Consider the following 27,862-nt stretch of genomic DNA (forward strand, 5'->3'; position numbering starts at 1 on the left):
GAGCCCTACCTTGGGGGTGGGCCCTTTAGTATGTGTGATCAGATGTTCAAGCTGGTCTCAAGTGCCCCCTGGAGCTCCTGGGGCGCTAAGGACCAGGAGAGGGGTCTAAATCCTGAGACAGGGACTTGTCATGGTTGATGCAAAAAGAAGATACAGGAAAACAATCTCCTTTGGTCAGTGCCTGTCTTGAGAGTTCTTAAGGGGGAGCCATGAACTTGGGCGGGAACAAATGATATCTTTATTTTCACTAACCTGCAACTGAAATTTTCTATTTCCTTTCATTATGAATGTAGGCAACCCACCACAGTCATATTATCAGTGCCTGTGTCTTGGTTATCTACAGAATACAGATATTTTCATATCACAATACAGATTTGCAGATATCTTGAAATATTATTTATGCTCATCACCACTTTAAGATCGCAATAGTTATCAGAACTGCTGCAAGGCTGTTTACCTAATGACTCAAAAAATCAGCACATGGGGCCAGCCCAGGGGTGTAGTGGTTAAGTTTGTACACTGTGCTTCGGTGGCCCAGGGTTTGCAGGTTTGGATCCCAGGCACGGACCTACGCACCACTCATCAAGCCATGCTGTGGTAGCGACCCACATACAAAAATAGAGAAAGAGTGGCACAGATGTTATCTCAGGGGCAATCTTCCTCAGGCAAAACAGGAAGAATGGCAACAGATGTTAGCTCAGCGCCAGTCTTTCTTACCAAAAAAAAAAAAAAAAGCACATAGTTTACTATATCAAAAGCTTGTTTTTAAAAATATTCTGATAACAGTAAGTCAATATAATTGGTTTCCTCTGTAATCCTGTTTGTGCATTATTTTGAGAAAGGTACCATAGGATTCACCAGACTGTCAAAAAAGAGGTCAAAGGCACAAAAAATGAACAGGAGATGGAATTAGACCTCAGCTCAAGGGTTACCAGAATAAAATCAAGGCTTCAGGGTCAGCAGGTGTCCGTGACCCCAGGGACTCTCTGCTCCGAAAATGCCCAGGTCCTCCCAGGGGCTGCCAGGCACCTGGCTTGGTATGTGCAGTGATGGGTGTTAATGCTGTTTGTCTCTTAATGCAGAAATACAAGCCTGCTTCCGTATTTGCAATTTGTGTGTCTAGAAAGTGCCAGGCAAACAGAATTTCTGCAAAGGAAATCTGATTTTAGCTCACTCCTGGGAGTTGGAGGAGCCCAAGAGAAACCTCTCCACGAAGCAGAGAAGCTCTGGAATGAAAACAGGGCTACCCCTGCTCACCTGCTTGTTAAAGTCCCAGTGCCCAGCTGTGCTGACAACGGCAGTGCTCCAGGTCCCGGGAGCAGCTTCCCACACTGCCGCCTCCCCCCGCAGCCTCGTCACAGCCCCCCCCCCACCCAACACTAGCTCTCAGGTGGCTCTTGTTGGGCTCCGCCAGGTACTTCTCCATCCTTCTTCCACCCACTTCACCAGAGCCGGGGTGGGAACCCTGGCCCTGGCTGTTTGTTTAAAGCTGGCAGCCAAGGCAACCCCAAGCTGACCTAGCCGATCTGCGGGCCAGCTGTCCCCTCTCGTTCATGGAAACACAAACAGACGTTTCTCTGTTCCAAATCCAAGGTTAAGTACCACGCTGCCCGGGCACCAGCTGTCAACTTCTCCGCACACTCCCCGTTCCCCTGGCAGAGGCTAAGGCCCCAAACAAGTGGGGGTGCCCGTCACAAATGACCATGGTGAAGACTGCCAAGGACTCAGTGGGAGCCCCCTGAGAGTGAGAGAGGGGACCACCTCCAGAACATGGCTTGGTACAGAGAAGAGCAAAAAAGGCCAAATAGAACCACCAGCATTTTGCCAGAAGTTTTCGAGGCTTTTAGGAGGAGCCCACAAATTAAAATGCACGTGCACGTGCTCAGCCTGACCATGAGCTACCAAATCAGGAAGGGACAGCAGTTGGCTCTACTGAGCTCTGCTGACCTGCCGGCTGCTTGCCACAGGGTGACCAACCGAAATTCATCACAATGCCAGGGGGATGGCATGATCATCGTCCCCTTCCAGAGCAGGGGCTCAAGACCCAATGCTTGAGAAGTGCAGCCACTGGCTCAAGACCACACAGCTGGCCCCTGGCACCTTCTAGCACCCTCTCTGCCCCCAAGGAGTCTCGGCTGCAGCTGTGGCACCTAACAAAAGCAACAGAGCAGGGGGTCTCCTCAGCATCTCATGCTCCAGCACTGAGGAATGTGCAGGAGTTCACAGAAACTGAGCCGTGCAGGAATCGGCCACAGGAGTTGTGAGCAGGCGCGGGGTTCCCTGGGCCAGAGGAGCCTGGAGGCACTGCCGTGGAGGCAGGCTGGCGCGGGCTTCCCAGAACAGGCAGTGCTGGCATTAGAGGCACAAGGCCTGAGAGATGGCAGCAGGGGCTCCCCTGCCCTGCCTCAAATGCTGCTGTTACCCCACCCTAGGCCCACAGAGCAGAGAGACACCAAGTCACAGGTCTGTGATGGCCCCTGCTCCCCACCATTCCCACCGCCTGACCCAGGTGCCCACCCAGACCTCAGTCACCCTGCGATGCTAAGTGGGTCCCCTGTCTCCACACTGCCCCCCTGACCCAGCCTATCCTGCCCCCACGGGCCCTGCAAAGGCCCAGCTCTACTCAGACACTTCCAAATCAAGCCCAGTGTCCTCCCTGGGGAGTCCACGGCCATCCACAGGCTCTGCTCCACCTGGCCAAATTTGTCTCCAACAAACAGAAACACCTGGCATCATCCCCTGTGTCCAAGCCCAGGCCTCCCCCAGGAAGCCCCCCGCCACCCCCAACTCCAAACCCACAGCCTGTGGCAACCGCTCCCTCCTCGGCATCTTCTTAAACATTCACTTTTTACCTCTTCCCAGGGTTTTCCAGTTTCTGGGGGCTTATGAACGTGTGTGACCTCTCCTAAAGGACCAAACACTCCCTAAGGGCAGGACACACCTCGTGCCCCGAGGATACTCAAAACATGTGCCCTAGAATAGAATTGAGGGCCCAGAAATAACACCATACATCTACGATCAAAGAATTTTCGACAAGGATGTCAAGACCATTCAATGGGGGAAGAAGAGTCTTTCCAATGAATGGTGCTGGGACAACTGGGTAGCCACATGCCAAAGAATGAAGTTAGGGGCTGGCCCAGTGGCACAGTGGTTAAGTTTGCACGTTCTGCTTCAACGGCCCGGGGTTTGCCAGTTCGGATCCTGGGTACGGACCTACACACCACTTGTCAAGCCATGCTGTGGTAGGCATCCCACATATAAAGTAGAGGAAGATGGGCATGGATGTTAGCTCAGGGCCAGTCTTCCTCAGCAAAAAGAGGAGGATTGGCAGCAGACGTTAGCTCAGGGCTAATCTTCCTCAAAAAAAAAAAAAAATGAAGAAGGAAGTTAGACCCTTACATCACACCATTTAAAAGCTCTACTCTAAATGGATGAAAGACCTAAATGTAAGAGCTAAAACTATAAAACTCTTAGAAGAAAAACAGGCATAAATCCTCGTGACCTCAGATTTGGCAGCAGTTTCTTAGATATGACACAAAAAGCATAAGCAACAAAAGAAAAAAAAAGATAAATTGGACTTCATCAACATTAAAAACTTTAGTGCACCAAAGGACACTATCGAGAAGGTGAAAAGATAACCCACAGAATGGGGTTAAAAAAATATTTGCAAATCATATACCTGATAAGGGTCTAGTGTCTAGAATATATAAAGAACTCTTACAACTCAACAATAAAAAGATGACAACTAAAAACTGGGTAAAGGATTTCAACAGACATTTGTCCAAGGTAGATACACACTTGCCCAAAAGCCCATGAAAAGATGTTCAACGTCATTAGCCATCAAAGAAATGCCAGTCAAAACCACAGAGAGATACCACTTCAACTTACTAGGATGGCTAAAACTTAAAAAGTGGAAAATAAGTGTTGGTGATGACGTGGAAAAACCGGAACCCTTGTATACTGCTGGTGTGAATGTAAAATGGTGCAGCCACTGTGGAAAACAGTTGGGCAGTTCCTCAAAAAGTTAAATATAGAGTTACCCTACGACCTAACAATTCCACTCCTACGTATACATCCCAAAGAATTGAAAACATATCTTTAAACAAAACCTGGACACATTATTCACAATAGCCAAAAGGTGGAAACAAACCAAATGTCCATCAACTGATGAATGGATAAACAAAATATGCTAAAACCATACAATGGAATATTATGTGGCCATAAAAAGGAACAAAGTACTGAGTCATGCTACAACAGGGATGAACCTTGAAAACATGCTAAAAAGACACCAGGCCACAGAAGACCACAAAGCATACGATTCCACCTAAAAGAAATGTCCAGAATAGACAAATCCATAGAGAAAGAGAGTAGATTAGTGGTTGCCTCCATCTTACAGGGGAGGAGGGCAGGCAACAGCTACAAGATAGGGGGTTTCTCTTTGGGTGATGAAAATGTTCTAAAACTGGCTGGGGTGATGCTCGCACCTATCTGTGAATATACTAAAACCACTGAATTGTACATGTTAAATGGATGACCTGTATGGTATGTGAATTATTTCCCAATAAAGCTGCTAAAAAAAATCACGGGGCACATTGAAGAATGAACCTGGGGTCTGAACAGGGCAGCCAGGCACAGTCTCCAGGGGCAAAGAGCTGTCCACTTACATTTTACCATCAACCTCTGATGGTCTAGGGACAGATTAACTGCAAATTAACCTCAATAAAAGAGCAACAGATGGTACATTTGTGAAAACACTGCGGCAGAGGGGCAAGGGACAGAGAGAGAAAGCAAATATGGTCAAATGCTAAGAATGACCAAACCTGGAGGGACGACAGGTTTTCTTTGTACTATTCTTCCGGTTTTTCTGTAATAGTTGAAAATTTTCACAATAATATAAACTTTCATAATGAGCTAAAGCTGGAAGAATTTGAGCAAAAAAAAAATAACAATAGTATTGGATTATAACCCAAAAGATAAAATAAATATTTATGAGTCCTTCTGATATAAACAATCGAATAAATAGAGAGAGGGGACAGCTCTTTCTTACAGAAGAGCTCCAATCAATAAACGAAGGAATGAAGGAAACAGAAGAATCGACATTAAAAGACCGCAGGAAGAACCATCACAGGAAAGATCTGTGGACGGATACTAAAATTAGGAGGCAAAAGTTTGAGAAGAAGCAGGATATTTGCATAGTCTCAAAGTATCTCCCCCAGGATATTTATTCATTACAAAGGGAAAAATAGTAACTTTACAGGGCAGAAACCAGGCAGACACTACCTTCACCAAGTGATCAAGACTAATATCACCAGTGACAAGACATACGGACATCATGTACCTCCCGATATGATGCCCTGAGAAGGATGCAACATCACCGCTGTGAGATTCTTACCAGAAATGCACGACCGCACTCTGATCATGAAAAAATATCAGACAAACCCAAACTGAGGGACATTCTATAACATAACTGACCAGTACTCTTCAAAAATGTGAAGGTCTTGAAAGATAAGGAAAAAATGAGGAGCAATCACATTGTTACATAAGCTGTTAGGACAACCAGGATGAAGGGTACACAGGAACTCTCTGAAGCATTTTTGCAACTTTTACGTAAGTCTAAAATTATTTCAAAATAAAAAGGTTCTAAAATTTGCATAATTAAAACACCAACTTTGTATTAAAGGTGTCTACTGTTGGGAATCACTTACACCAAGGGCTGTGTAATATGATGGGGCCTCATAGGACGGAACATCCCCTCTTTGCCTGAAGCAGTAGCTGATGCCCACTCAGGAAAGGCGGGGGGGCTCAGGATGTCACTGTAGGTCCCCCTGCCCCATGCACTCTGGGCTGGAGAGAGCAGCAGTAGCTGAGCAAGGGGTGAGAGTGTCTGCCAGGGTCTTCACTTACTCCTGAGACAAAGGAGGGCTCCACCAAAGGAACAGAGAGGACAACAATTTAGAATTTCACAGACGTGGCCTTCTTTGTGGTAGGCGATTTATATGACGTTGTTTGAAATTGTTGCACTTGTATTATTTCCATTCTCTAAGATGATATGGATTAAGTACTGGATGACATTTTAAAATAACTTTCCAATTCACTTAGTATTAACTAGTTTTACTCTAACAGTGAGTAGGGACATCCACGACCCTTTGCCTCCCCCATCAGCCTGGTTAATGAAGACCATCTTTGGCTCATTACCACTGTTTACGTTATTAATGGATTCTCCTCATGGAGAATTCACAGTGTGCTCACTGACCCACCAGCTAAGACGATACTGACCTGGGTTCCGGAAAATGGAAATAGGAGAGTAGTAAAACGTTAATAACAGAATCTAAGTGCTGGGTATGTAGGTGTTCACTGTGCAATTCTTTCAACTTTGCTTTATATTTTAAATTTTTCATAATAAATTATTGTAAAAAAAAGTAAAATTACAAATGAGTACTTTGGCCATTCAGACGTTAACCCAGATTCACAGCCTCAGTGGAAGCAGACAGACAATGAACTTGGGAGGCCCCATTTGCAGAAAAACATGCCTACTCCTGTTGCTCCTCCCCACAGGTGTCCGCGGGCAATAGGGCTGCCTAAAGGAAGGAGAAGCAGTGGGACCTCCTTGTTATGGCAAAGGCCTGGGGCCTGTAGAGACAGTCTCCACATAAATACATTCAGCACTCCAGGTTCAAACCGAGTCAGAGAACGGGCAGCAGCCGCTGTTTTTATCAGCCCCAAATGAATCCAACAACGGATGCCCAGGCTGACCAAGCAGGCCCTAGCCTGGTCACATGCCCCAGGTGGTCCTGCCAAGGGGCAGATGAATTCTCCTCTCCTGCCGACTGATAAAGGGCAGTGGTTACAAGTCTGTTCTTTGGACCAGGTATCTGGGGTTTGCATTCTGGCTCTTGGATTATGAGCTCAGTGACCTTGGACAACTTCCTTTATTTCTCTAAGCCTTAGTTGCCTCATCTGGAAAATGAGTAGCTGCCTCCTGAGGCTGTTGGGAAGAATAAATTAGATCAGTGGTTCTGAATCAGGGTGACTTTGTCTCCCAAGGGACATTTAGCAATGTCTGGAGACATACTGGGGGGTGCCACCAGTTACAACCTACTGGGTACGGGCCAGGATACTGCTAAACACCCTACAATGCACAGTACAGCTCCACAGCATAAAATTATCCAGCCGAAAATGTCAAAGTGCCAAGTTTCAAAAACCCTGATTTAGATGGTACAGGGAACATGCCCAGCACGGGACCCGTAACACTGCACACTCTCAGTGCAGGGCTGCCATGCTCATCATCGTCATCATCTTCCACCACCACCACCATCACCATCATCACTATCGTCATCATCTTCCACCACCACCACCACCATCATCACTATTATCATCACCATCAGCATCACTGTCACCATCGTTATCATCACCACCACAATCATCACTATCATCATCACCATCATTGCCACCATCGTCATCACCACCACCATCACTATCATCATCACTATCACCATCATTGTCACAATCATCATCATCACCACCACCATCACCATCATCACCATCATTGTCACCATTGTTATCATCCACCACCACCACCACCACCATCATCACTATCATTGTCATCACCATTACCATCATTGTCACCATTGTCATTATTACCACCACAATCATCACTATCATTGTCATCACCATTACCATCATTGTCAGCATTGTCATCATCCACCACCACCACCATCATCATCACAATCATTGTCATCATCACTAGCACCATCATCACCACTGTCAGTATTATTAGCCTTGGAATTCCTGGGACCCAGAAGAGCACAGCTAGAGGCCTCAATGAACGCTGTTGTACTAAATTGAGCTAACAGGTCATTGCTTTGGGGTAAGGATTGCCCTCTTCCAAAATGCACTTTCAAGCCCCTGAGCTCCCCTGAGGGAAGTGAAGGAGTTTGGAGTGGGGAGGTGGGAGGTGGGTGAGCGAGTGGGAGGGGCGTGCCCTGGGAAAAGAGTCGGAGTTGATGGTGGTGACACCAGCCGACATCCTATTTAACACTGCACGCGTGTGAGTTCTGCTCCAAGCATTTTACCCGTATTGATTCATTTGACTCTCTCAACAACCTAGGAGGTCAGTTCATAACAGGACAATACATCTCCCCTCCCCACCGCGATCATAACGACTCAACGGCCGCTTCTCTGGCGGGAGGGAGAAATGGTTTTGCAGAATCCACCCTCTACCTACGGCCAGTCCTGCCACTTTCCCGACAGCTGTATAAACCTTAGAAGGCACAGCCCTGTCTCCAGGCAGTCCACAGCAAATGTGGGCAGTTTCTGGGCCTTCCATTCCGTATTGTGGGAAATGCCCAGAAGGCGTCACTTCTGGGCAGGGCAGAGCCCTGGCGAGCAGAAGGTATATCTACTGGGAAGAGAAACCAGCATGAGGGAAAGGCCATATGGCCTTCCTGAGAGGGGTGGGGGGCCTGTTGGTGAGGCCATGTCAGGAACTAACCGCAAGGCCCATCTCTAAAGGAGCCAGGAGCTGGCCAGTCTAAAGCCACTGCTGGGTGGACTCCGTCAACCTGGTCACCTTCCTGCCTCTCTGACTTTGCCTCACTCCCTCAAACAAGACAGGCCTGTGGTTCAGGGAAGTCAGAATGGGGAGTAGCTGGAGTGTCTACACTCGTAGCCAGGCTTGGAGAAACAGCAGCCCAGGGGACGTGGCTGGCGGCAGGAGTGACCAAGAAGAGGCAAGTAGAACGAGTCCAGGGCTCCCAACAAGGGAAGTGAGGGGAGGCCGGGGAAAGGCTGAGGCTGAGAAGTGGGTGCCTGCTGGCATGGCATGCTTCCCATATGCGCGCACACCCCAGATTAACACTGTAAGGACAAATGGGATTCTAGTGGGCTCTGGGGTCTCAAAGACTAGGACACAAAGGAAACACAGAAGGTCACATAGGAGAAGTGAAACGACGTATTAGAAGAACCATCATTTACTGAGCATCTACTCTTTGTCACGCTTGGTGCCAAGCACTTTACAGAACCATGTCCTTTATTTTGCACAGCTGGTTTTAACAGCCCCATTTTACAGCTGAGCAAATGGAGGATCAGAGAAGTGAATGATGTGCCAAAAGTCACACAGCTAGTAACTGACCAAGCCCAGGATTTGAATTCCAAGCTCCAGCTCTTCATTTCAAGGGTATCCCAACTTCTCGACACCAAACCGTACTCTTTGCTAAACAGAACTATGTGTGTTTGGGAGCCTTTTCCCATGATAATCATTCCCACATACACACATAAATCCTTTTTCCCTGTCCTTTCAGATAAATCAGAGACAAGGAATAAGATTCTAAATGGGAGAAACACTACTTTTTCAAAAATAAGAAAACTGGGGCTGGCCCCGTGCCTGAGTGGTTAAGTTCATGTGCTCTGCTTCAGCGGCCCAGGGTTTCACCACTTCAGATCCCAGGTGCGGACCTACGCACCGCTTACCAGGCCATGCTGTGATAGGCATCCCACACATAAAGTAGAAGAAGATGGGCACAGATGTTATCTTGGGGCCAATCTTCCTCAGCAAAAAAAGAGGAGGATTGGTGGCAGACGTTAGCTCAGGGCTAATCTTCCTCATTAAAAAAAAAGAAAAGAAAACAAACAACCCACTTAAAAAACGAGCAAAAGATCTGAACAGATGCCTCACTGAAGAAGCTATAGAGATGGCAAATAAGTATATGAAAAGATGCTCAATCATATGTCACTAAGAAATCACAAATTAAGATAACAATGAGATGCCACTACACACCTATTAGAACGGCCAAAATCCAGAACACTGACAACATCAAACGCTGACAAGGATGTGGAGCAACAGGAGCTCTCATATATTGCAAGATGGTACAGCCACGTTGGAAGGCAGTATCTTACAAAACCAAACATACTGTTACCATAGGATCCAGCAATTCCATTCCTCGGCGTCTACTCAAATGAACTGAAAACTTACTTTCACACTGAAAACTGGCACGCTAATGTGTACAGCAGCTTTATTCATTATTCCCAAAACGTGGAAGCAACCAAGATGTCCTTCAGCAGATGAACAGACAAACAAACTGTGGTATATCCAAACAATGGGATAAAATTCAATAAAAATGAGCTATCAAACCACGAAAAGACATGGAGGAACCTTAAACACATACCGCTAAGTGAAACACGCCAACGTGAAAGGCCGTCTACTGTGTGATCCCAACTCTACGACTCCCTGGAAAAGGCAAAATTATGGAGACAGCAAAAAGATCACCGATTCCAGGGGAGAGAAGGAAAGATGACTAGGTGGAACCCAGGGGACTCTGGGGGCGGTGAAACTATTATTCTGGACAATACTATAATGGTGGATACCTGTCATTATACATTTGTCAGAACCCATAGAATGTGCACCACCAAGCGTGACCCCTAATGTAAACTGTGGACTTCACTTATTAATAATGTATCAGTACTGGCTCATCAATTGTAACAAATGTACCACATCAACGCAAGACCTTAATAACGGTAAACTGGGCAGGTTAGGGGAGTAAGTAGGAACTCTGTACTTTTCACTCAATTTTTTCTGTAAACCTAAAACTTAAAAAAAAAGTCAAACATTACCCCAATACAATGGGGGAAAAAATTTGAATTTTCTTCTACAGAGAAAAAAATTCTACCCTAATCTTCATCGATGAGAAAGAGTCTTGCGCTACTAATATTACATTTGTATAACGTGTCACATCCTCCGAAACGTTGTGTCGATTCAAGATCTGATCTCATCGCGCCCAGAAGGAACGTGCAGACTGTTCAAGCCTTTATTGTACGAACATCCGCTCTGTCCCCAGCACACGGCCCAGGCGGGGACACAGCCTCGGGCAGAAGACTGAAAGGATTCATTTTCTTCATTGCATGTATCACAGTTTGAACGTGTGCATTTATTTCTTTGTTTACTTGTTAATCTCCCTAAGGTCCACAGGGAGGGGGGGCCACCTCTTTTGTTCGCCCTGATACCCAGTGCGGTTTGCACATGAGCGGGATGAATCCTGACTGAAGCAGACAATGACTCTAATAAATTCTGGGACTGTGCAAAGGACAGGGGAGCAAAGAGCAGACGCAGTCAGGATTTCTCTCTGCAGCAATCCCAGATGGCTTCAAAGAGGAAGAGAGTCTGGCGGAGGGCTGAAAGGAAAAGGCAGGGGCTTGGCAGGCATCTGGCAGGCATTCCAGGAAGAGAGTCGTCTGGGTAGAATTGCCGGAAAGTAAGAGGCCTCTCTGATTCTGTGGAGCTGGAAAGTGAACTCTTCAGAGAACGGCTAGTTAAGGTCCTGGGCACCAACCTTGCACAGGTGAGACAAGAGACCTGGGACCACCTGGGAGCCTCGAAACAGCAAAGGGCAGCTTGAGTCTCAGGCTTTCACCACAGTAAGGCTAATAACAGAGGAGAGTGCACCCCCCACCCCTCCCCACATCCCCCCCGGCATCCCGGTGCGGCCAGAAACAGCCAGCCCAAAGGCAAAATGTCTCCAAGGTCAGATCTGCCCATTCTATCCCATACCTATTAATTATTTTAAAATTAAAACAATGCTTCTCCCCGACCCTAAGGGATACCCTCCCCAAAACGTCTTCCAGTAAAATCAGTGTTCAGGACTACACAAACTCGAGTTTGATGTCATAAGAGCAGTAACAGCGGCGAACACGTGTATAGCACCTTAGCCGTCTCATAACTCACGGAAACCCTGCCACAACGCTGTCGGGTGTTCAGCACCCCCACCTTCCAGATGCGCCCCAGCACGCTGCAGGGTGCAGCCCCACACCCAGACAGGGGAACATGGACAGTGTGCTATGATTTCTCCCAGGTGATGTATCTTGTCCACAGTCGCTCCTACAGACAGTACCAGCGTGCGAGTCTGGAGTCAGGCTCTGTAGGTAACCGACTATAATGTGGGACTAGTTAGCTTTCTCCACACCCTGTTTCTTTTTCTGCACAATGGAGGGAATAATACCTTCCAACAGGTTTTGTCCAGGGTGAACTCTGATAACAGAGCAGAAGTTCCACACACGGTCCCTGACACATAGTAGGTCTTCAAAAAATCCAAAACCAAAAAACTCCTGTTTTTTAAACCAAACCTGATTCTGAACTCCTGGTGAACTCCTCTGCACTAGAAGGAAGAAGTGGGAGAGTTAAAAAAACCTGTGCCGAGACGGGCGGCAGGCTCTGCTGATGAATGAAACGTCGCCAGGCTGCCCTGGGGAGCTGGAGGGCAGGAAACCGGGCACTTCCTCCTCCTGCAGGAATGCGGTGCTCAGGACCAGAAGGAGCTTCCTTCAGCCGACCCCACCCACTTCCCCCAGAACATTCCATGCTCGGCCAGAGACACCAGGAACAGGCCACTGGGCTCAGGTGGGAGAGGCAGGCCTCTCCCCTCCAGGCCTCCATGCACAACCTCTGACCTGCACCTCTGCCAGGCTCCCATTGCCTCCCCGCAGAGAGACCGGGGCGTGGCTCATCCACCCCAGACCTGCCTCTCTCCAACGTCTCTGGGCTGCCTGCCAGAGACAGAGGGAGAACAACTGGGTGGCTGGGCAGCTTGTCCTCAGCCATGGCCTCTTAATACCCTCTTAGGTCCTGACTGGTCATCCTGCATCCAGTCCTGGTACCCACTACAAATGAGTCTCTTCAAAGACAGTCATGAACCACGCCCTTCCTCAAGCACCTTCAATGGCTCCCACTGCCCCCTGAATTAAGTTCAGAGTCTGCACCCTGGGATTCATGGTCCTCTACAATATAGTCCAAGCTCACCCTCCCATCTCCACAGGGGATTTATACACTGCAACCGAAATGGATTATACCAAGATCTGCACACACTTTCCTGGACCTGTAAGTACAGATTCACCCTCTCTCATCTCCACCTGGATCCTATTTCCCCTCTACCCGCCCAACCCCTCCAGGAGCCCTTTCCTTTCCTGTCTGAATTCCTCTAGCCCATTGTTCCCAAACCTCAGGCATTCCCATGCTGCCTGCCCTCCCCACATGGACCCTGTACTCTTCTTTACTTAATATTTTTCTTTAAGTCAACTCACTCTTTTACTTAAATTTACTTTCAAAGGAAACTTTGTATCTCCACCATAAATAGAAAACCATATCATTTGCCATAAACAGAAGGCAACTGGGGGCTGGCCCAGTGGTGTAGCAGTTAAGCTCGCATGCTCCACTTCGGTGGCCCAGGGTTCGTGGGTTCAGATCCTAGGCGCAGACCTATGCACTGCTCATCAAGCTATGCTGCAGCGGCGTCCCACATACAAAATAGAGGAAGACTGGCATGGATGTTAGCTCAGGGCCAGTCTTCCTCAAGCAGAAAGAGGAGGATTGGCAATAGATGTTAGCTCAGGGCCAATCTTCCTTACCAGAAAAAAAAAAAAAACCCAAGGCAACTGAAGAAAACAAAGTTCTAATATACATGTGAATAAATACATAATATTAAAATGTTTTAAATGCTTGTCTGTATCATATACTTAATATTACTACAGAACATACTTAAAATCCCTTCACCTTCTAAGAAACGCTGCCTTGGCCCTTTATTTCCCTCCTCGTGGCCCTTGGTTTCTCTGGCCCTGTCACACAGTTATCTGGGGACTTGTCTTGGTCTTGCCCTGGCAGATCCCCAACGTGAGCACTTGGGGGCACAGAGCCGGCACCCCTCTTCCAGTGCCTACACACAGCATGACATGTGATAAGAACGTTTATCACACAGAATGTTCCAGGTTGCTCAGGTGCATTAACATGGCCTCATGCTCCACCCGGTCCTTGGCCCATCTGCTGCTCAACTTTCTGCATAGCACACACCCCCTCGGCCCCCAATCAACCCTGTCCACTGGGGCCAGGGTACAGGAAGGGTGACAACCGTCCAGGGGGTGCCGAGGAGGCTCCCGTTCTTCTCTGACCCCTGCTGCCTCTTCCCCTGAAGCAGCAGGACCCGGGGAGGCTGGAAAGGCCAGTCCCCTGTCAACCATTAACCAGACACTCTCGCAGCACAGACACACACCCTTCCCTGGGAGGGGGCGAAGCGCTGGGAAAACCCCTGGATGAAGTGGGCCCCCAGCTCTGGGAAATACAAAGTTATCTTTCTGTCCCCTCAGAGCCAGAGACCCCAAAACACCTACCAGGAACCAAGGGGGGCCTCGCCTGAGCTCTGCCCTGCTGGCGCCCCAGACGGGAGGAGGTCACGCTCCCTCCCACTACCGTTGTCAGGGGCGACCCTGATGAAGATCTGAATCACCCAGACTTAAGTCAATAAGTGGCAGCCGACGGGAGGCCCAGCTGGAGCCAAACCCAGGCCTGGATTCTCGTGGGCGGACGGAAGCCTGGCCGAGGCCAGCCCGCGGCCCATCTGCTGCAGTCTGCTCAAGCTGGACAGACACAGGACACTGCCTATTGGAGGGAGGCTTCCCTTGGGAACGTGTGCATTCTTTTGGATGTTGTTTCTTTAGTCTGGCCCACATTAATGAATTTCAAGGATTTTTTTGTTAGAAAGGATACATTCCATGGACAGGTATCCGAAATATTCATTCCACGTAGTGGTCATGCACATGATGTCAGCATCTCATAACTTTCTGAAGCCTCACCTGCCGGGGTGGGACACCTAATTGGGTATGGTTCCCCAGGAAGAAGGTAAACTGAGGCACAGATAACTTGACCAACACTGTAGATGGAACAGCCTCCCAAATGCAGCTGGAGGAGGCCAAGGATAATGACGAGCACCTGAGTAGCTGGGGAGCATTACACCCCGATGCCTGCCTGCAGTGAGAAGAACGATGACAAGGATCTCCTTGTCCTTTGCACAGTGCAAGCAAGCTAATGACAGAAACAAACATTGTGGTGGTTAAGAAAAACACCACATCCAGCAACCTATGCCCCATGGGGAACAAAAGCAGATGATACTGAGAGGGACGAATGGACAGAATCACAAAGAGGTTCTCAAAGTGGGTTCCAAGGGGCCCTACGGGTGTCATGCACCTCTTCAGGGCTGCTGATGTGGAATTGGAGGGGGAATAAAAGGGGAGTGGTCCACCCCAACGGGGAGCAACTCAGCTCTTGTCGGCCTCAGTTATTGGACTTTCAGGGAAGACTTCATTTGAAGAAAAGGTTCTGTAGCCAAAAATGTTGAGAAGCACCGATGCGATACCGATTGTATCAAATGGGAGAATGTGACACAAGTTGTCTCTGAGTTTGTGGAAAACAGCTGCCACAACGCCAGGTGTGCTGGGAACCAGCTGCTCCTTCATGCCAAGCGTGTGCTCTGAGTTCAGGAGCAGCAATGGAGGAGAGGAGCTGCCTGTGCCAGGTCCAGCCTGGCCACTTTGTCGTTCCCCTGGCAGGGCCACAGGCTGCAAAGTGCAGGTGACACCAAAACCAAGCTGAGCCTTGAGCTGAGTCAAGCATCCAAAAGAGAGACTCAAACCTCAGCAGGGACAGGGGCCAAAAGCAGACATCACAGGCAGATTTGTGGATCCAGGAACCGGAGCCAAAGAGCTGTGACAAGAGGTGTCAGGGGTGGAGCTGAGCTTGGACAAAGCCCTGGGACCACCACGGTGGCAGAGGCTGGTTTCCACGTGCTCCCAGCGGTTTGCTGCACAGGTGAGACCAGCTTGGTTGGAAGGTCCAGGATGGCCCAGACCTGGGGATGGGAAGAGGCCTGAGTGTGCACACTCTGCACAACACAGCATGCTCTGCGCTGCTGTGCAGCCGGCGCCCGGGAAACTGCCTCGACCCCAGATAGCTGTGCCCATGAGCCAAGCCCCAGGCCTCTGCTGGCCTTCCATCATGGGCAGACATTTGTCTGCCCAGCATGCCTTTCCTTGAGAATGATTCCTCCTCTGGGCCAAGGAAATCACGCCCAGTCCTGCTGGGTGGGAGAAACGGGCGCCTCCTTCCTTTTCCTCATGGTGAATGTGACTGGGGCCGACCAATCAGAATATCCCCACCCCTGGGCAGAATGTGGGGCTCAGGGCTGGGCATGTGACCCAGGCCCAGTGTACGGAGTCCTCCCCTGGCTCTCACCAGAGTTACTGAGAAATACGCTCTTTCTCCGTGACAGCAAGCTGTGGGAACAATGTTGATTTGGGATGGCTGATGGCCGTCTTGCTGCCACCTGGAAATAACCTGAGAAAGAAGCCGAGTGGAGCTGAGAGATGGAGGTAAATAATCCTGATGGCATTGTCAGTCACTGGATCCAGCCATACCATTTTCATTCCCAAGTTTTTCCCTTAAGCTAGTTTGAGTTGGGTCTTTGTCGTTTGCAATCAATGGTCCAGGAATGGAAGGAGTGGGAACACACCATGCATACCAACCTGAAGGAGCCTGACATCTTAACAGAAACGCCCCAAAAGTGAGCTTCCTGGTCCATGCCCGACTGGCCCTTCAGAGGCCTGTGCCAGCAGTCGGCTGGCCTGGAGAAGTCAGGGTGGGAGCCGCTTTCCTGTGAAGCCCCCAGCGTTCATTCCCAGGCCAACTTTGGCTCCTCTGCAGCAGCCACATGTCCAGAGGGCGCCCCTCCCCTGTGGGTTCCTTCTACAGCCCCGGGGTGGTGTGGCAGCTTCCCCGTCTGTCACCATGAGTGAGCTGCTCCCTCGACATTCACCCAGACCACAGGAAGTTGACCCGCTTGTTCATGCCCCCAGGGATGCCCGAAGCTGCCCGAGGTCATCCTGGACCCAGGCCTGTCTTCCAGGCTCCACTGCCCACCTCTGACCACCCCAGGATGGCTGGTCTTCTGGCCTAGAGCAACTAGAATGAACAGCCTTGCACGCTGACTGGAGGACCTTCGGCAGGAATAGGCAGGGAGTGCGTACCTCATCCTATGATCCAGGAGTCATGAGCAACAAACCCCATCGGCCTGCATCTCCTCACTCGGCGGTCAGAACCTCACCCAGTGGGTGCAAATAGGAAAGCAGGTGCCGAACGACTTAATAATCCCACGTGGAAGATTTGCAAGAAGGAGGCCAAAGGGAAAAACTGAATGACTCAGACACGAAATAGAGTAATTTGATAATTAATATAAATAGGAAATAAAAGTTCTCTAGATAAGTGACTAAAAACACCTTAAAAAGCTCAAGAGGAGGGAAATTAGGAACATAAATCTCTGTCTGGAAAGTAAAAACATTAAAAGAAGCTATGCTCAAGATAACATTGCTACAAATGTGACCAATATATATTGTTTTAAAATTAGAAATGTATTCACAACAGTGTTATTCAGTGAACTAGCGGCACAAAGCCCCCCAGGAGAGCCGGGCCAGGCTGGGGTGGTGGGGGGCATGGCTGGGGCTGGTCAGGGGTCCTGGGGTGGGAGCCTGCCAGAGTGGACCCAAAGAGTCGACAGGCACAGGAGAGGCAAACTGAATCCAGGGAGCACAGGTTGTGTGTTCCCCCTGGGTACTGTCTCCAACACTCTCGGGCCAAATTCAGGCCGCCTGATGTCCCCGGCTCTCCTCAGCCTGCCCAGCGCTGCCTGAGGGCCCTCTCACCCCATCCCTGCTCTACTCACAGATATGCTGCCCAAATCAAGCCCGGTGGGCAGCGCTCCAGGAGCTGGCTCAGACCCACCTTTCCTGGTGTAGCTGCTCCTGCTCCCCGCCACTGCCTAAGGGCACCCCAAAATAATTCTGGCGCTTCTCTCCCCCAGCTCCGCCTCTCTGCCTCTGCTCCTGCTGCCTCCAGGGCCCCAGACATCCCTCCCTTCCACCTCATCCTTCCACCCAGCAAATGCAGCTACAGCATGACCCTTCCTTGATCTCCCCTTCCCTCTGGAGCAGCCTCTCCTCCCCTGAAGTCCCTTAGCTCGTCGTCTGTCTCCTCCCTTCAGCACTGAGCATTTGTCGCCTTATGTTGTATTCATTCATGTCTTTATCTTCCCCTGGTCAAAGTCTGCTCCGTCTTCACACCTCTTTATTCTTTCATTCGTTCATTCCACTATCCTGTGTCAAGCACTGGCTATGTGCTGGACCCTGTGCTGGGACGGGGTACAACGATGACAAGACAGTGCTGTCTCTGCCACCTTGGAACTCCCATCTTGGAGGGAGGATAAAACACTAAACAAATAAACATAAATAAATATATCATACGAGCTATGATAAAGGCTGAGAGAGAAAGCTACAGAGGGACGTGATCTGTGAGCACTTGAGTAGAGGAAGTCGTGGGAGGCATCTCTGAGGAAGTGATGTTAACCTGGGACCACGGGGGTGAGGAGAGAGGGTCGGGCACACTTCCCAGGCAAGTATTTATGGTGGAACAAATGAGTAACTGTAATGAGTCAGAAATTCCTAGCGCAGCCCCTGTGTCGCTCTAGGCACACTCACCCCCTCTCTTCTCTCTGACGGGTCACTCCAACTGGAACCCAGACATGTCCAATGGACAAGAGGGCGTGTCCACCCATGTCACCCCTGCAGACATGCTTGGCTCGACTTAATGTGGCTCTCCACTCAGAATCCATCATGACCTCCCGATACCGCCACCACCCCCGACTCAGGAATGGCAGGTGGGTTTCATCTTGCATGCTGACTCCCAATCACTGGTGACGGCTGCCTGGAACACCATGCTGGAGGGGCTGTAAGCGCTCCCTGGCCTCAGTGGGAAAGGGCCGTGATTGATTAGTGATGTCTACCATGGGAGCAGAAGTAGAGAGCAGCGCACACGTGCCGCATATTTTCCGTGCACTCAGGGTCCCGTAGACGGCCACTCAGGCAAGAAATTTCCTTCAGATCTAATTGCCTGGAAAAGCACTCAGCATCTGGCATCCTCCTTATGGACCACACGAACCATGTAAGTACTTTTTCTCCTGCTTTGATCGCTCATTAGCTCAGAGCTAAATCTGTGGTTCTAATATAGCAAACTTTGTACAAGTCTATGGTCTGAATACGTAGTCTAACTCTCTCCCTGGTTTTGACTTTCCAGTTAATCTATATTTTTCCTGATCTTATTTTTATGGGTTTCTATTTAATTGCATATACACACACATACACACAAACATACATAGAAAAAATATCTACATACAGGTCTGGCATATAATGTCAACCATATCTTTTTATTATGAATACATATTTCTATATTTCTTACATATTCAAAATGTATATATTCAAGAAATAGGTATTCTTGTGGGCATCTCGATTCCTTTATGGAACAAGATGGAGGAATAAATGGAGAGATGGAAGAATGACAGGAAAACCCAAGAAGAACAAAATACAGTCTTTGCCTGACAGAATTCAGAATATCATGGCGTTCTTGTGAATAGAATCAGGGATCAGAGACCAGAAGGCAGGTTTTAGTACCAGCTGACACACGCCTCCTCCCCACGCCCAAGCAACCTGAGGTTTTCTCAACTATTAAATGCATATGAAACAACCTGCCCTACTTCACTCGGCTGTAACAGAAATTAAACGGAGAGATTTGTGACTGCTAATCAGTGGGAAGGCACCAGCTACGTGCCCACCACCGGCATCATTATTTGTACTGAAAACAACGTTCTCGGCAGCCAGCACATGGCCCTAAATGAGAAAGCGCCGAACCGCATGGTCTCCCATAAATGTTGCAGGGATCCAAAGAGAAATGAGCCTCGGATCCCACATCTGCATGCAGAGTCCCTCCTTTTCCCTCTACTGATATCTGAGAGCAGCACCGCCTGAAGGACTTCAACTCCCTGCTTCTCACAGCCAGAGAAAAAAACGCCATCCAGGATCAATCACACTCCTCAGGACTGGAAATGGCTGTCCCCCGCCCGAAGGGCCTGGGGCTTCTGGCCCCCCGGCCGTCTCCTGCCCGCTGCGTCCCCGGTAGAAAGAAAGGGCAGCACGGCATGCATTCCCCGTGGGCCAGATGAAAGGGAACGAGCTCAGGCTGGACACTGAGGGGCTGTGGGAGGTCACTGGCAGCTGACCCTCACACGTGCCTCCCACCGGACTTCACAACATTTCCTGTCCCCTCCTGTCCCCACTCAGAGGCTCATTTATTCCACAATCACTAGGGTTTCCAGCCACCTGAATCAGCACCGCTGAGTTTCAAACAGCAGGTGAAAAATGAGACGATGACAATAACTGGAGTCTTTTCAACAGGTTTTCAGCAGGGCATGGGCTAGAGCTTTCTTTTCTGGGGGAACTGACAGAATTCACAAAGGTGTAAGACTAATTCTAAATTCTGGAATGTTCCCTGCCCAGGCGAGGGCTGAAAGTGAAGGCCAAAAGGGGAGGGGAGATAGACGGTCAGAGGGCTGTGTTTGCAAACCGGTTCAAGTGACAAAATAAGGTCTCAGGGGCAGACTGATCCTAGCCAGTGAGTTACCCAAAGTGGAGGAGGAGGGACCCTTGACATAAGGTAACCTGGAATGCCATCCGATGTCCCTTCTCCTCCCTGGCCTTACCATAGCTGCCCAGCTGCCTTCAGGTGAGCTCCAGAAGCCCCAAATTTACACTGTGATCAGCCTCCTCGGGCTCAGCTGCCTGTTTCAGGGTTGCACCCGGCCCAAGCTGGCATGTCAAGGTCCCTCCCTGGGAATCTGGGAAATGGGCTAAGACAGTGACATCTCAACTCAACTGCTCTCTGAAATAGTATTTGCAAACTTAGGAGCCATTTCTGCATGATAGAGAGGCCATCTTCCCCATGCAGAAATGCCCCGTGAAACATAAAGGTGACCTTCAGGGAGAGGAAGAAGCGGGGGAACCGAAACAGAGACTGAAGGAAACCCAAGGCAGAGAGCGGGCTCAAGGTTTCCCTCTGGGCCACGTGCCTGATTCAGCGCTTCCAGGGCCTGGGCTTCTGCGAGATACTCCAGTGTCCAGGCAATACATTTCTGTTTTTGTTCAATCTCTACTGTTTGCAACTAGGCTGGCCCTGGTCAGCCACAAGTCCTGGTTGGGCTGATTAATGTGATGTCCACTTCCTGACCCCCCTCAGCCCACCTGGGCTGATTAGGAATACCTGGGAGGATTTGAATCAGTGGCTGGTAGAAAGCAGAGGCCAGTAGAAACCCAAGGGACTCAGGTCTGGCTGCATCCAGGGGGGTGACCTTGAACAAAAACCTTCTGGAAATGCAGGTTCCTCTCACCTGGCTACTGCAGATGCCTCCCCAAAGCCACTCCAGACCCTCTCCAATCTGCCCTCCTCACAGACTCAGGGAGCTCTTCAAAATGCCAGCCCCACAGTGGGACTGCCTATGAAACTCCTGCAGTGGCTTCCTACTGCTCTGGAGATAACACCAAAATCTCCCTTCACCCCCTGCCCAAGTTGGGCCTCTGTATTTCCCATAACACACCATGTTCTTTCCCCTCGGGGCCTGCAGGCACCCCAAGCATTCCTGCTGGGAAATGCTTCCCCTAACCCTGCTCCCCGCAACCCCTTTTGCCTAATCAACACAGTTTTAAAAAATTTTTAATACCATTATTACAATTTAATTTACAAACCATAAAATCGACCCTTTTAAAGTTTACAAATCAGTCATTTTTAGGATATTCAGAGTTATACAACCATTACCACTATCTCATTCCAGAACATTTTCATCACCCCAGAAAGAAACCCTGTACCCATAGCAGTCACTCCCCATCCCTCCCTCTCCACGGCCCCTGGAAACCACTAATCAACTTTCTGTCTCTACGGATTTGCATCTTCTGGAAATTTCATAGATAGGCATACCTCAAAGATATTGTGGGTCTAGTTCCAGACCACAACAAAATGAGTCACGCAAATTTTTTGGTTTCCCAGTGCATATAAAAGTTATGTTTACACTATACTGTAGTCTATTCAATGTACAATAGCATTATGTCTAAAAAAAAAATACATGCCTTAATTAAAAAATAGTTTATTGCTAAAAAATGCTAACCATCATCTGAGCCTTCAGCAAGTCGTAATCTTTTTGCTGGTGGAAGGTCTTGTAAAAAAATGCAATATCTGCAAAGCATAATAAAGCAAAGCAGAATAAAAGGAGGGATGTCTGAAAATGGAATCATACAATATGTGGCCTTTTTTGGTCTCTCTTTCATTTTTTTGGTGCTCTAATCTTTATTATTTCTTTCCTTCTGCTTGCTTTGGATTTAGTTTGCTCACCTTTTTCTCTTTTCTTAAGGTGGAATGTTATTGATTCGAGGTCTTCTTTTTTAACATAGCCATTTACAGCTACAAATTTCCTCCTAAACACTGCTTTGGCTGTATCCCCTCCGTTTTAGCATGCCGCATTTTCATTTTCATACATCTCAAAGTATTTTCTAACTTCTCTTGTGATTTCTTCTTTGACCCACTGGTTATTTAGGAGTGTGTTTACTCTCCACGTATTTGTGAATTTCTCAAATTTATTTTTGTTGCTGATTTCTCATTTCATTTCAGTGTAGTCAGAGAACAAACTTTGTATGATTTTAACCCTTTTCAATTTATGGAGGCTTGTTTTACGACCTAACCTATGGTCTCTCCTGGAGAACACTCCATGTGCACTTGACAAGAATGGGCACTCTGCGTTGTTGGGTGGAGTGGTATATAGCTGTCTGTCAGGTAGCTGGTTTATAGTGTTGTTCAAATCTTCTGGTTCTTTCCTGATCCTCTGCCTACTTGTTCCACCCATCACTGAAAGTGGAACCTTGAAGTCTCCAACTATTATTGTGGGATTATCTATTTTTCTCATTTCTGTTAGTTTTTACTTCATGTATTTTAGGGGTCTGTGGTTAGGCACATCTATGTTTATAACTGGTATGTTTTCGTGATAGATTGACCCTTTTATCATTACAAAAGGGTAATGCTTGTCTCTTAGTAACTTCTTTTGTCTTAAAGTCTATTTTGCCTGATATTAGTATAGCCACCTCAGCTCTCCTTTAGTTACTGCTTGCATGGTCTATCTTATTTCATCCCTTTACCTTCCACCTGAGTGTATCTTTGAACCTAAAGTGTGTTTCTTGTAGACAGCATGGAGTTGGGTTTTTTTAACCCATTCTGTCAATCTCTGTCTTTTTACTGTAGTGTTTAGTCCATTTGCATTTCATGTAATTACTGATAAGATAGGATTTATGCCATTTTGCTATTTGTTTTCTAGGTCTTACATCCTTTTGTTCCTATATTCTTCTATTACTGCCTTCTTCTGTATTAAATAGGTATTTTCTAGCATACCATTTTAATTCTCTTTTATTATGCAATAAAAATATGTATTTTTAGTTATTTTCTTAGTGGTTGCCCTTGAGATTATAATTAACATTTTAACTTAAAACAATCTAGCTTTGATTAATGCCAACTAAACCTCAATATATACAAAAACTTTGCTCTAATATAGCTCTCTTTCTTTCTTCCTCTTTTATGCTATTATTGTTATACAAATTATATCTTTATACATTACAGGCCTGTCAATACAGTTTTATAATCATTCCTTTATGCCAACAAAGAAAAGAGTTACAACAAAATACATTTATACCTTTAAAGGTGCTCCTTATTTCTTCATGTGGATTTGAGTTACTGTCTAGTGTCTTTTCATTTCAGCCTGAAGGACTCCCTTTCGTATTTCTTGTGGGGCAGGTCTGATAGCAACAGTGTTTATTATCTGGGACATCTTAATTAGTCCTTCCTTTCTGAAGGACAGTCTTTCTGTATACAGACTTCTTGGTTGACAGTCTTTCTCTGAGCACTTTGACCTTGTCATCACACTGCCTCTGGCTTCTATGGCTTCCGATGAGAAGTCAGCTGTTAATCTTATTAAGGATCCATTGCCTAATTAAGTCTTACCCTTCAGTTCTGAGCTCTTCCATCTCTTCTTCCTGGACTAGGTAGGTCAGGCCCTTTTGTACGTGCCCCCAGTGCTCTGTACTTCTCCTTCGTACTGATAATCACAACTGTAATTAAATAATTAATAACAGAAGTAGCTCTTTAGTGTGTATTTCCATCACTAGACTCCAAGTTCCACAAGTCAAGAATCAGGCCTGCCTGTTCACCACTCTATCCCCAGAGGCAGCACAGTGCCTGGAACACGGTAGCCTTTCAAAAAATATTTACTGAGTGAATGAATGAAACTCATTCTAAGGTAGGCTGAATTACTGGTCTCAATTCTTCATTCCCTGAAATAGTATGAAACAGGCACACTCTGCCATGGCCTAGTGGTGGGCAGTGTACTTCCCCGCCCCTTGGCTTGGGAATGGTCATGTCACTTGCTTTTGCCAATGGGACGTCAGTGGATATGAAGTGAGCAAAGGCTTGAAATGTGCTTATGAAACTGAGCTTGCTCTCTAGCACTCCTGCCCATCACCATGACACAAACATGCCTTGGTCACTGGTCAAGTGGGATAAGAGACGCATGGAACAGACCTAAACCCAACTCACAGCTTGAAGCCAACCAAGTCCCACAGACAGCAGCCTAGGTCAGCCAAACCTCGCCCAACCCACAGATATGTGAGGGAGGAATAAATGCTTAGTGGCATACGCCAGTGGGTTTGGGGATGGTTTGTTACGCAGCAATATTGTGTCAATAGATGACTGAGACATGCATCCTGGCAAGTACGAGGAGCAGGAGGAAGTCCCGGGGAAGGTCTTACATCTGGTCCTTCATATGGCCCACAATTGAGGCCAGCTTGATTCTATGGGCAGATCCTCACTCCTCCTGCAGACTTACAGAATAAACCTCCCAGAACTCCACAGTCCCACAGCTAGCATACTCATCTCTAGCGGCAGCCTCCTGGAGCAGCCCAAAGGGTGTTAAGCACCTACATGGTGCCAGGTGCACAGTAGGTACTTGGTAAGAGTTTATCCTCTTCCACCCACCCTCTCACCAATCCCACCACTGGGCCTGAAGTGCATCTTCACAGCCAGAAAATCTGCAGTTTTTTCTCTGCTGTGGGGCTGGGGAGGGGGGTGCACCCTAACCTCTCCCTAGGGCTAACCCTTACGGCCTCAACCGACCCCCCCAGACTCAGGTAAGGAGCAGGGGACAGGGACGCAGGCAGGCAGAGCGTATCTCCTTATGTTGTGACCGATTCAATGTATGATCTAAAATTGTATTTATTCATTCAAAATTCATAACTGCCTATTTCAAGGAGGGCTTGAGGCAGCTTACGAGCTTAAATGCAATAAAAAATAAACAACTTAAGGATCAAAGAGAACAGAGGTCAGACAGAAAGCAGAAAGAGGAGATGTCGCCAGAAATCTGATGATGAAACTGAGCAACACGTCTGACTCTGAGCTTTCCAGCAGCCACAGAAACAAGGCAAGCGTGGGGTCTACAGAGTCAGGAGCAAATCAAAGCAGTGGCCCTGCAGTCTGAGTGTGACCCTCATTCACAGGCAGCTCCAAGGCCAAAAGGACACTCGTCAGGCCAAACTGGGGAGACCTCAACGCTGACAATAACAACACCCACCATCCACGCACCCAGCCCTGTTCTAAATGCTTTGCACGAGACTTCTCATTTAGTCCTCGTGATGATGAGACAGATACTATTATTACTTCTATTTTACAGATGAGGACATTGAGTTTCATAGAAACAAAGTGACCTCTCAAGGACACAGAGGGAGGGAGCGGTGGAGCCAGGACAAAAGCCTGCAAGTGATGAAAGCACTTGGCCTCTGGCTCTGGGCCAGCGTGCAGGCCGACCCTTTTCATCCCCCACACTTCTGAAGGTCTCTTGTCCTGAGACTGCCCGTCCTCGGCTGTGTCTGTTTGTCAGGACCCCGTTACCTCCTGGTGAGACCCCGCAGACAGCTGCCTGGATGCCCACCTGCCAACCTCTGGAGATGTGCCTTTCCTTCCTACCCCCGCGAAATCCGCACCCCTAGCACATTCCCCCTGCCACCCAGCCCTCCCCCGACTGTGTTGACTTCCAGCTCCTCCCAACCTGCCTCAATGTGCTGTCCACCCTCCATGCCTGTCCCAGATTCCAATACTAACCCTCTAAGAGTTCACGTCCTACATCTGTCAGCAGAGCCCACCATAGTGACGCACAGTGACCATCCTCTAAGGCAATGACCTCTGCAGTGCCAACCTTCAACCCCTCACTGAGCTATCGAGAGAGGCTGCGCCCTGGACATCAGGTCTGCACAAAGCGAGGTCAGCCCACAGTTCAGTCCCGGCTTCCCCCTGGGCCTGTCCTCTCCACACTCAGAGTGACCTGGATGCAAAGTTTCAATTTGGGAAAGGCAATTTAGATTCCATGTAGGGTCTTCTCACTCCCATGTTTCCCCTTTGCTAAGTTATCCCCCATCCCCCTATCAAGGGTGACCCAGCTCACTATATGGCACCCAAACCTGGAGACGGGTTTGTGGGCAGTCTGAGGCCACCCCAGCCCACGAGACACTTTTGTGTGGAATGAGAAGAGGCCCCCCTTCATGGAGGCACTTCTCTTCCACCTGTTTGGAAATCGTCATCATACACTGATAACGCTAAAACAAGGTGCTTCACGTCCATTTGTTAGAAAACGACCACCATAAACCACACAAACCCAAGCCCTCTTCCACTGGGGCCCTTGTGTGGCACTCAACCTGCAAAAATGGCTGCAGCAGACCCTCGTGTCCACAGCCACCTGCAGCCCTGGCCAAGCAAGGTACTCATGGCAGTTAGTCACCTGTTCCACGGTCCCCTGAGATGGGGAGACTGCGTGGCAAAGAACCAGGTCCTGTTTCTGCTGAGCGAAGGTCAAAAAGTCCTAACAAGCCTGGAGAGTGCGAGAAAGGTCTTCGTGTCTAGGCCAGGGCCATAGGACCCCAAGCCACTCCAGTGGCTTCTGCAAATGAGGAAAACCACCAGCAGGGTTAGAACTGACAGGTAGAGACGATCACTCTGCACGACCTGGCTCTCAGAAAGGCCGTGGAATGACAACTGGGAAAATGCGGGCAATTTGGTGGCTGCTCCGAGACACAGCCTGGACCGTCTGTTACCCCTGGGGTCAGAAAGGACTTCACGTTCATCTCTGACCTTTTCTTGGTGAACTTCACCCACAGCACCTTCCCCTTGATCAAACACTTCCCCAGACCCTGACATTAACGAGGACAAGCACGGTGACAACTCACAGACCGGTCGAAATTGGGTCGTTTCCTGTCACTAATCCATGTGATTCGATGACATTAAAAAAGAAACCAGAAGAGAATTCATTTCCATTTTTACTTTTAAATGAGGGCCTCTTAGAAGAGAACAGTTTAGTTATTGCACCTCCTTAAGCAAATGGTCCCCGAGGGATGGCACCAAAGAACTTTGGGTCCAGCCCTTGTTTTCTGATCATGGCACCCCATCATCTAACCCCTCTGCGCTCCACATCGAGGAGCGAGAGAAATGGACCTGCTTTCCAAATACGAAGGCTGGAAAGTGATGCACACCCCTACATTTCACCCTCTAAATTAAGCCAGCGTTCTCCATCAACTTCCCACTGGAGACTGAGAGAAAAGTGTTTCAAAACTGAAAACTAAATTTAAAGTTAGGGGGGAAAAAAACCACCTCATCAAGCCTAAATGCTTTTTTTTTAAGATTTTATTTTTCCTTTTTCTCTCCAAAGCCCCCCGGTACACAGTTGCATATTTTTAACTTGTGGGTCCTTCTAGTTGTGGCACGTGAGACGCCACCTCAGCGTGGCTTCATGAGTGGTGCCATGTCTGCGCCCAGGATCTGAACCAGCAAAACCTGGGCTGCCAAAGTGGAGCACATGAACTTAACCACTCGGCCATGGGCCGGCCCCAGCCTAAATGTCTAAAGTAGCTTTGCCGCAAACTTTCTAAAGTTAGATCTACAGTGAATTCCTGTTTGAGATCTCACCTTGTTAGCCCAGGAGTCCAAGTGTTCAAATGGGTCATGTAAAAACTGCTTCAAGGTAGCACCCACCCTGAGTTTTAGCAACATGAGGGGCACACGCCACTAAGTTTTTGGTGCGAGTAGTTGGGCACACTGAAT

The 27,862-nt window shown here is 48.3% G+C and overlaps 1 protein-coding gene across 13 annotated transcripts in view; it reads right to left on the bottom strand.

Annotated features, from left to right (window-relative positions):
- Positions 1 to 27,862, bottom strand: part of RPH3AL (rabphilin 3A like (without C2 domains)) — a 142,589-nt gene that overhangs the window by 103,262 nt on the left and 11,465 nt on the right. For 2 of the 13 annotated variants that reach the window (XM_014827036.3, XM_014827034.3), the window contains exon 1: positions 14,149 to 14,275. The exons of 8 other annotated variants lie outside the window; for them this stretch is intronic. The gene's annotated coding sequence lies outside the window, so the exon portion shown is untranslated. Of the gene's footprint in view, positions 1 to 1,257; positions 1,366 to 12,178; positions 12,203 to 14,148; positions 14,276 to 27,862 lie in introns of those variants that run through there. 3 more of the 13 variants (XM_070482641.1, XM_070482639.1, XM_070482649.1) reach the window with 3 other exon arrangements.

Source organism: Equus asinus, chromosome 13 (genome assembly GCF_041296235.1).
Source record: "Equus asinus isolate D_3611 breed Donkey chromosome 13, EquAss-T2T_v2, whole genome shotgun sequence".
Taxonomy (NCBI): Eukaryota; Metazoa; Chordata; class Mammalia; order Perissodactyla; family Equidae; genus Equus; species Equus asinus.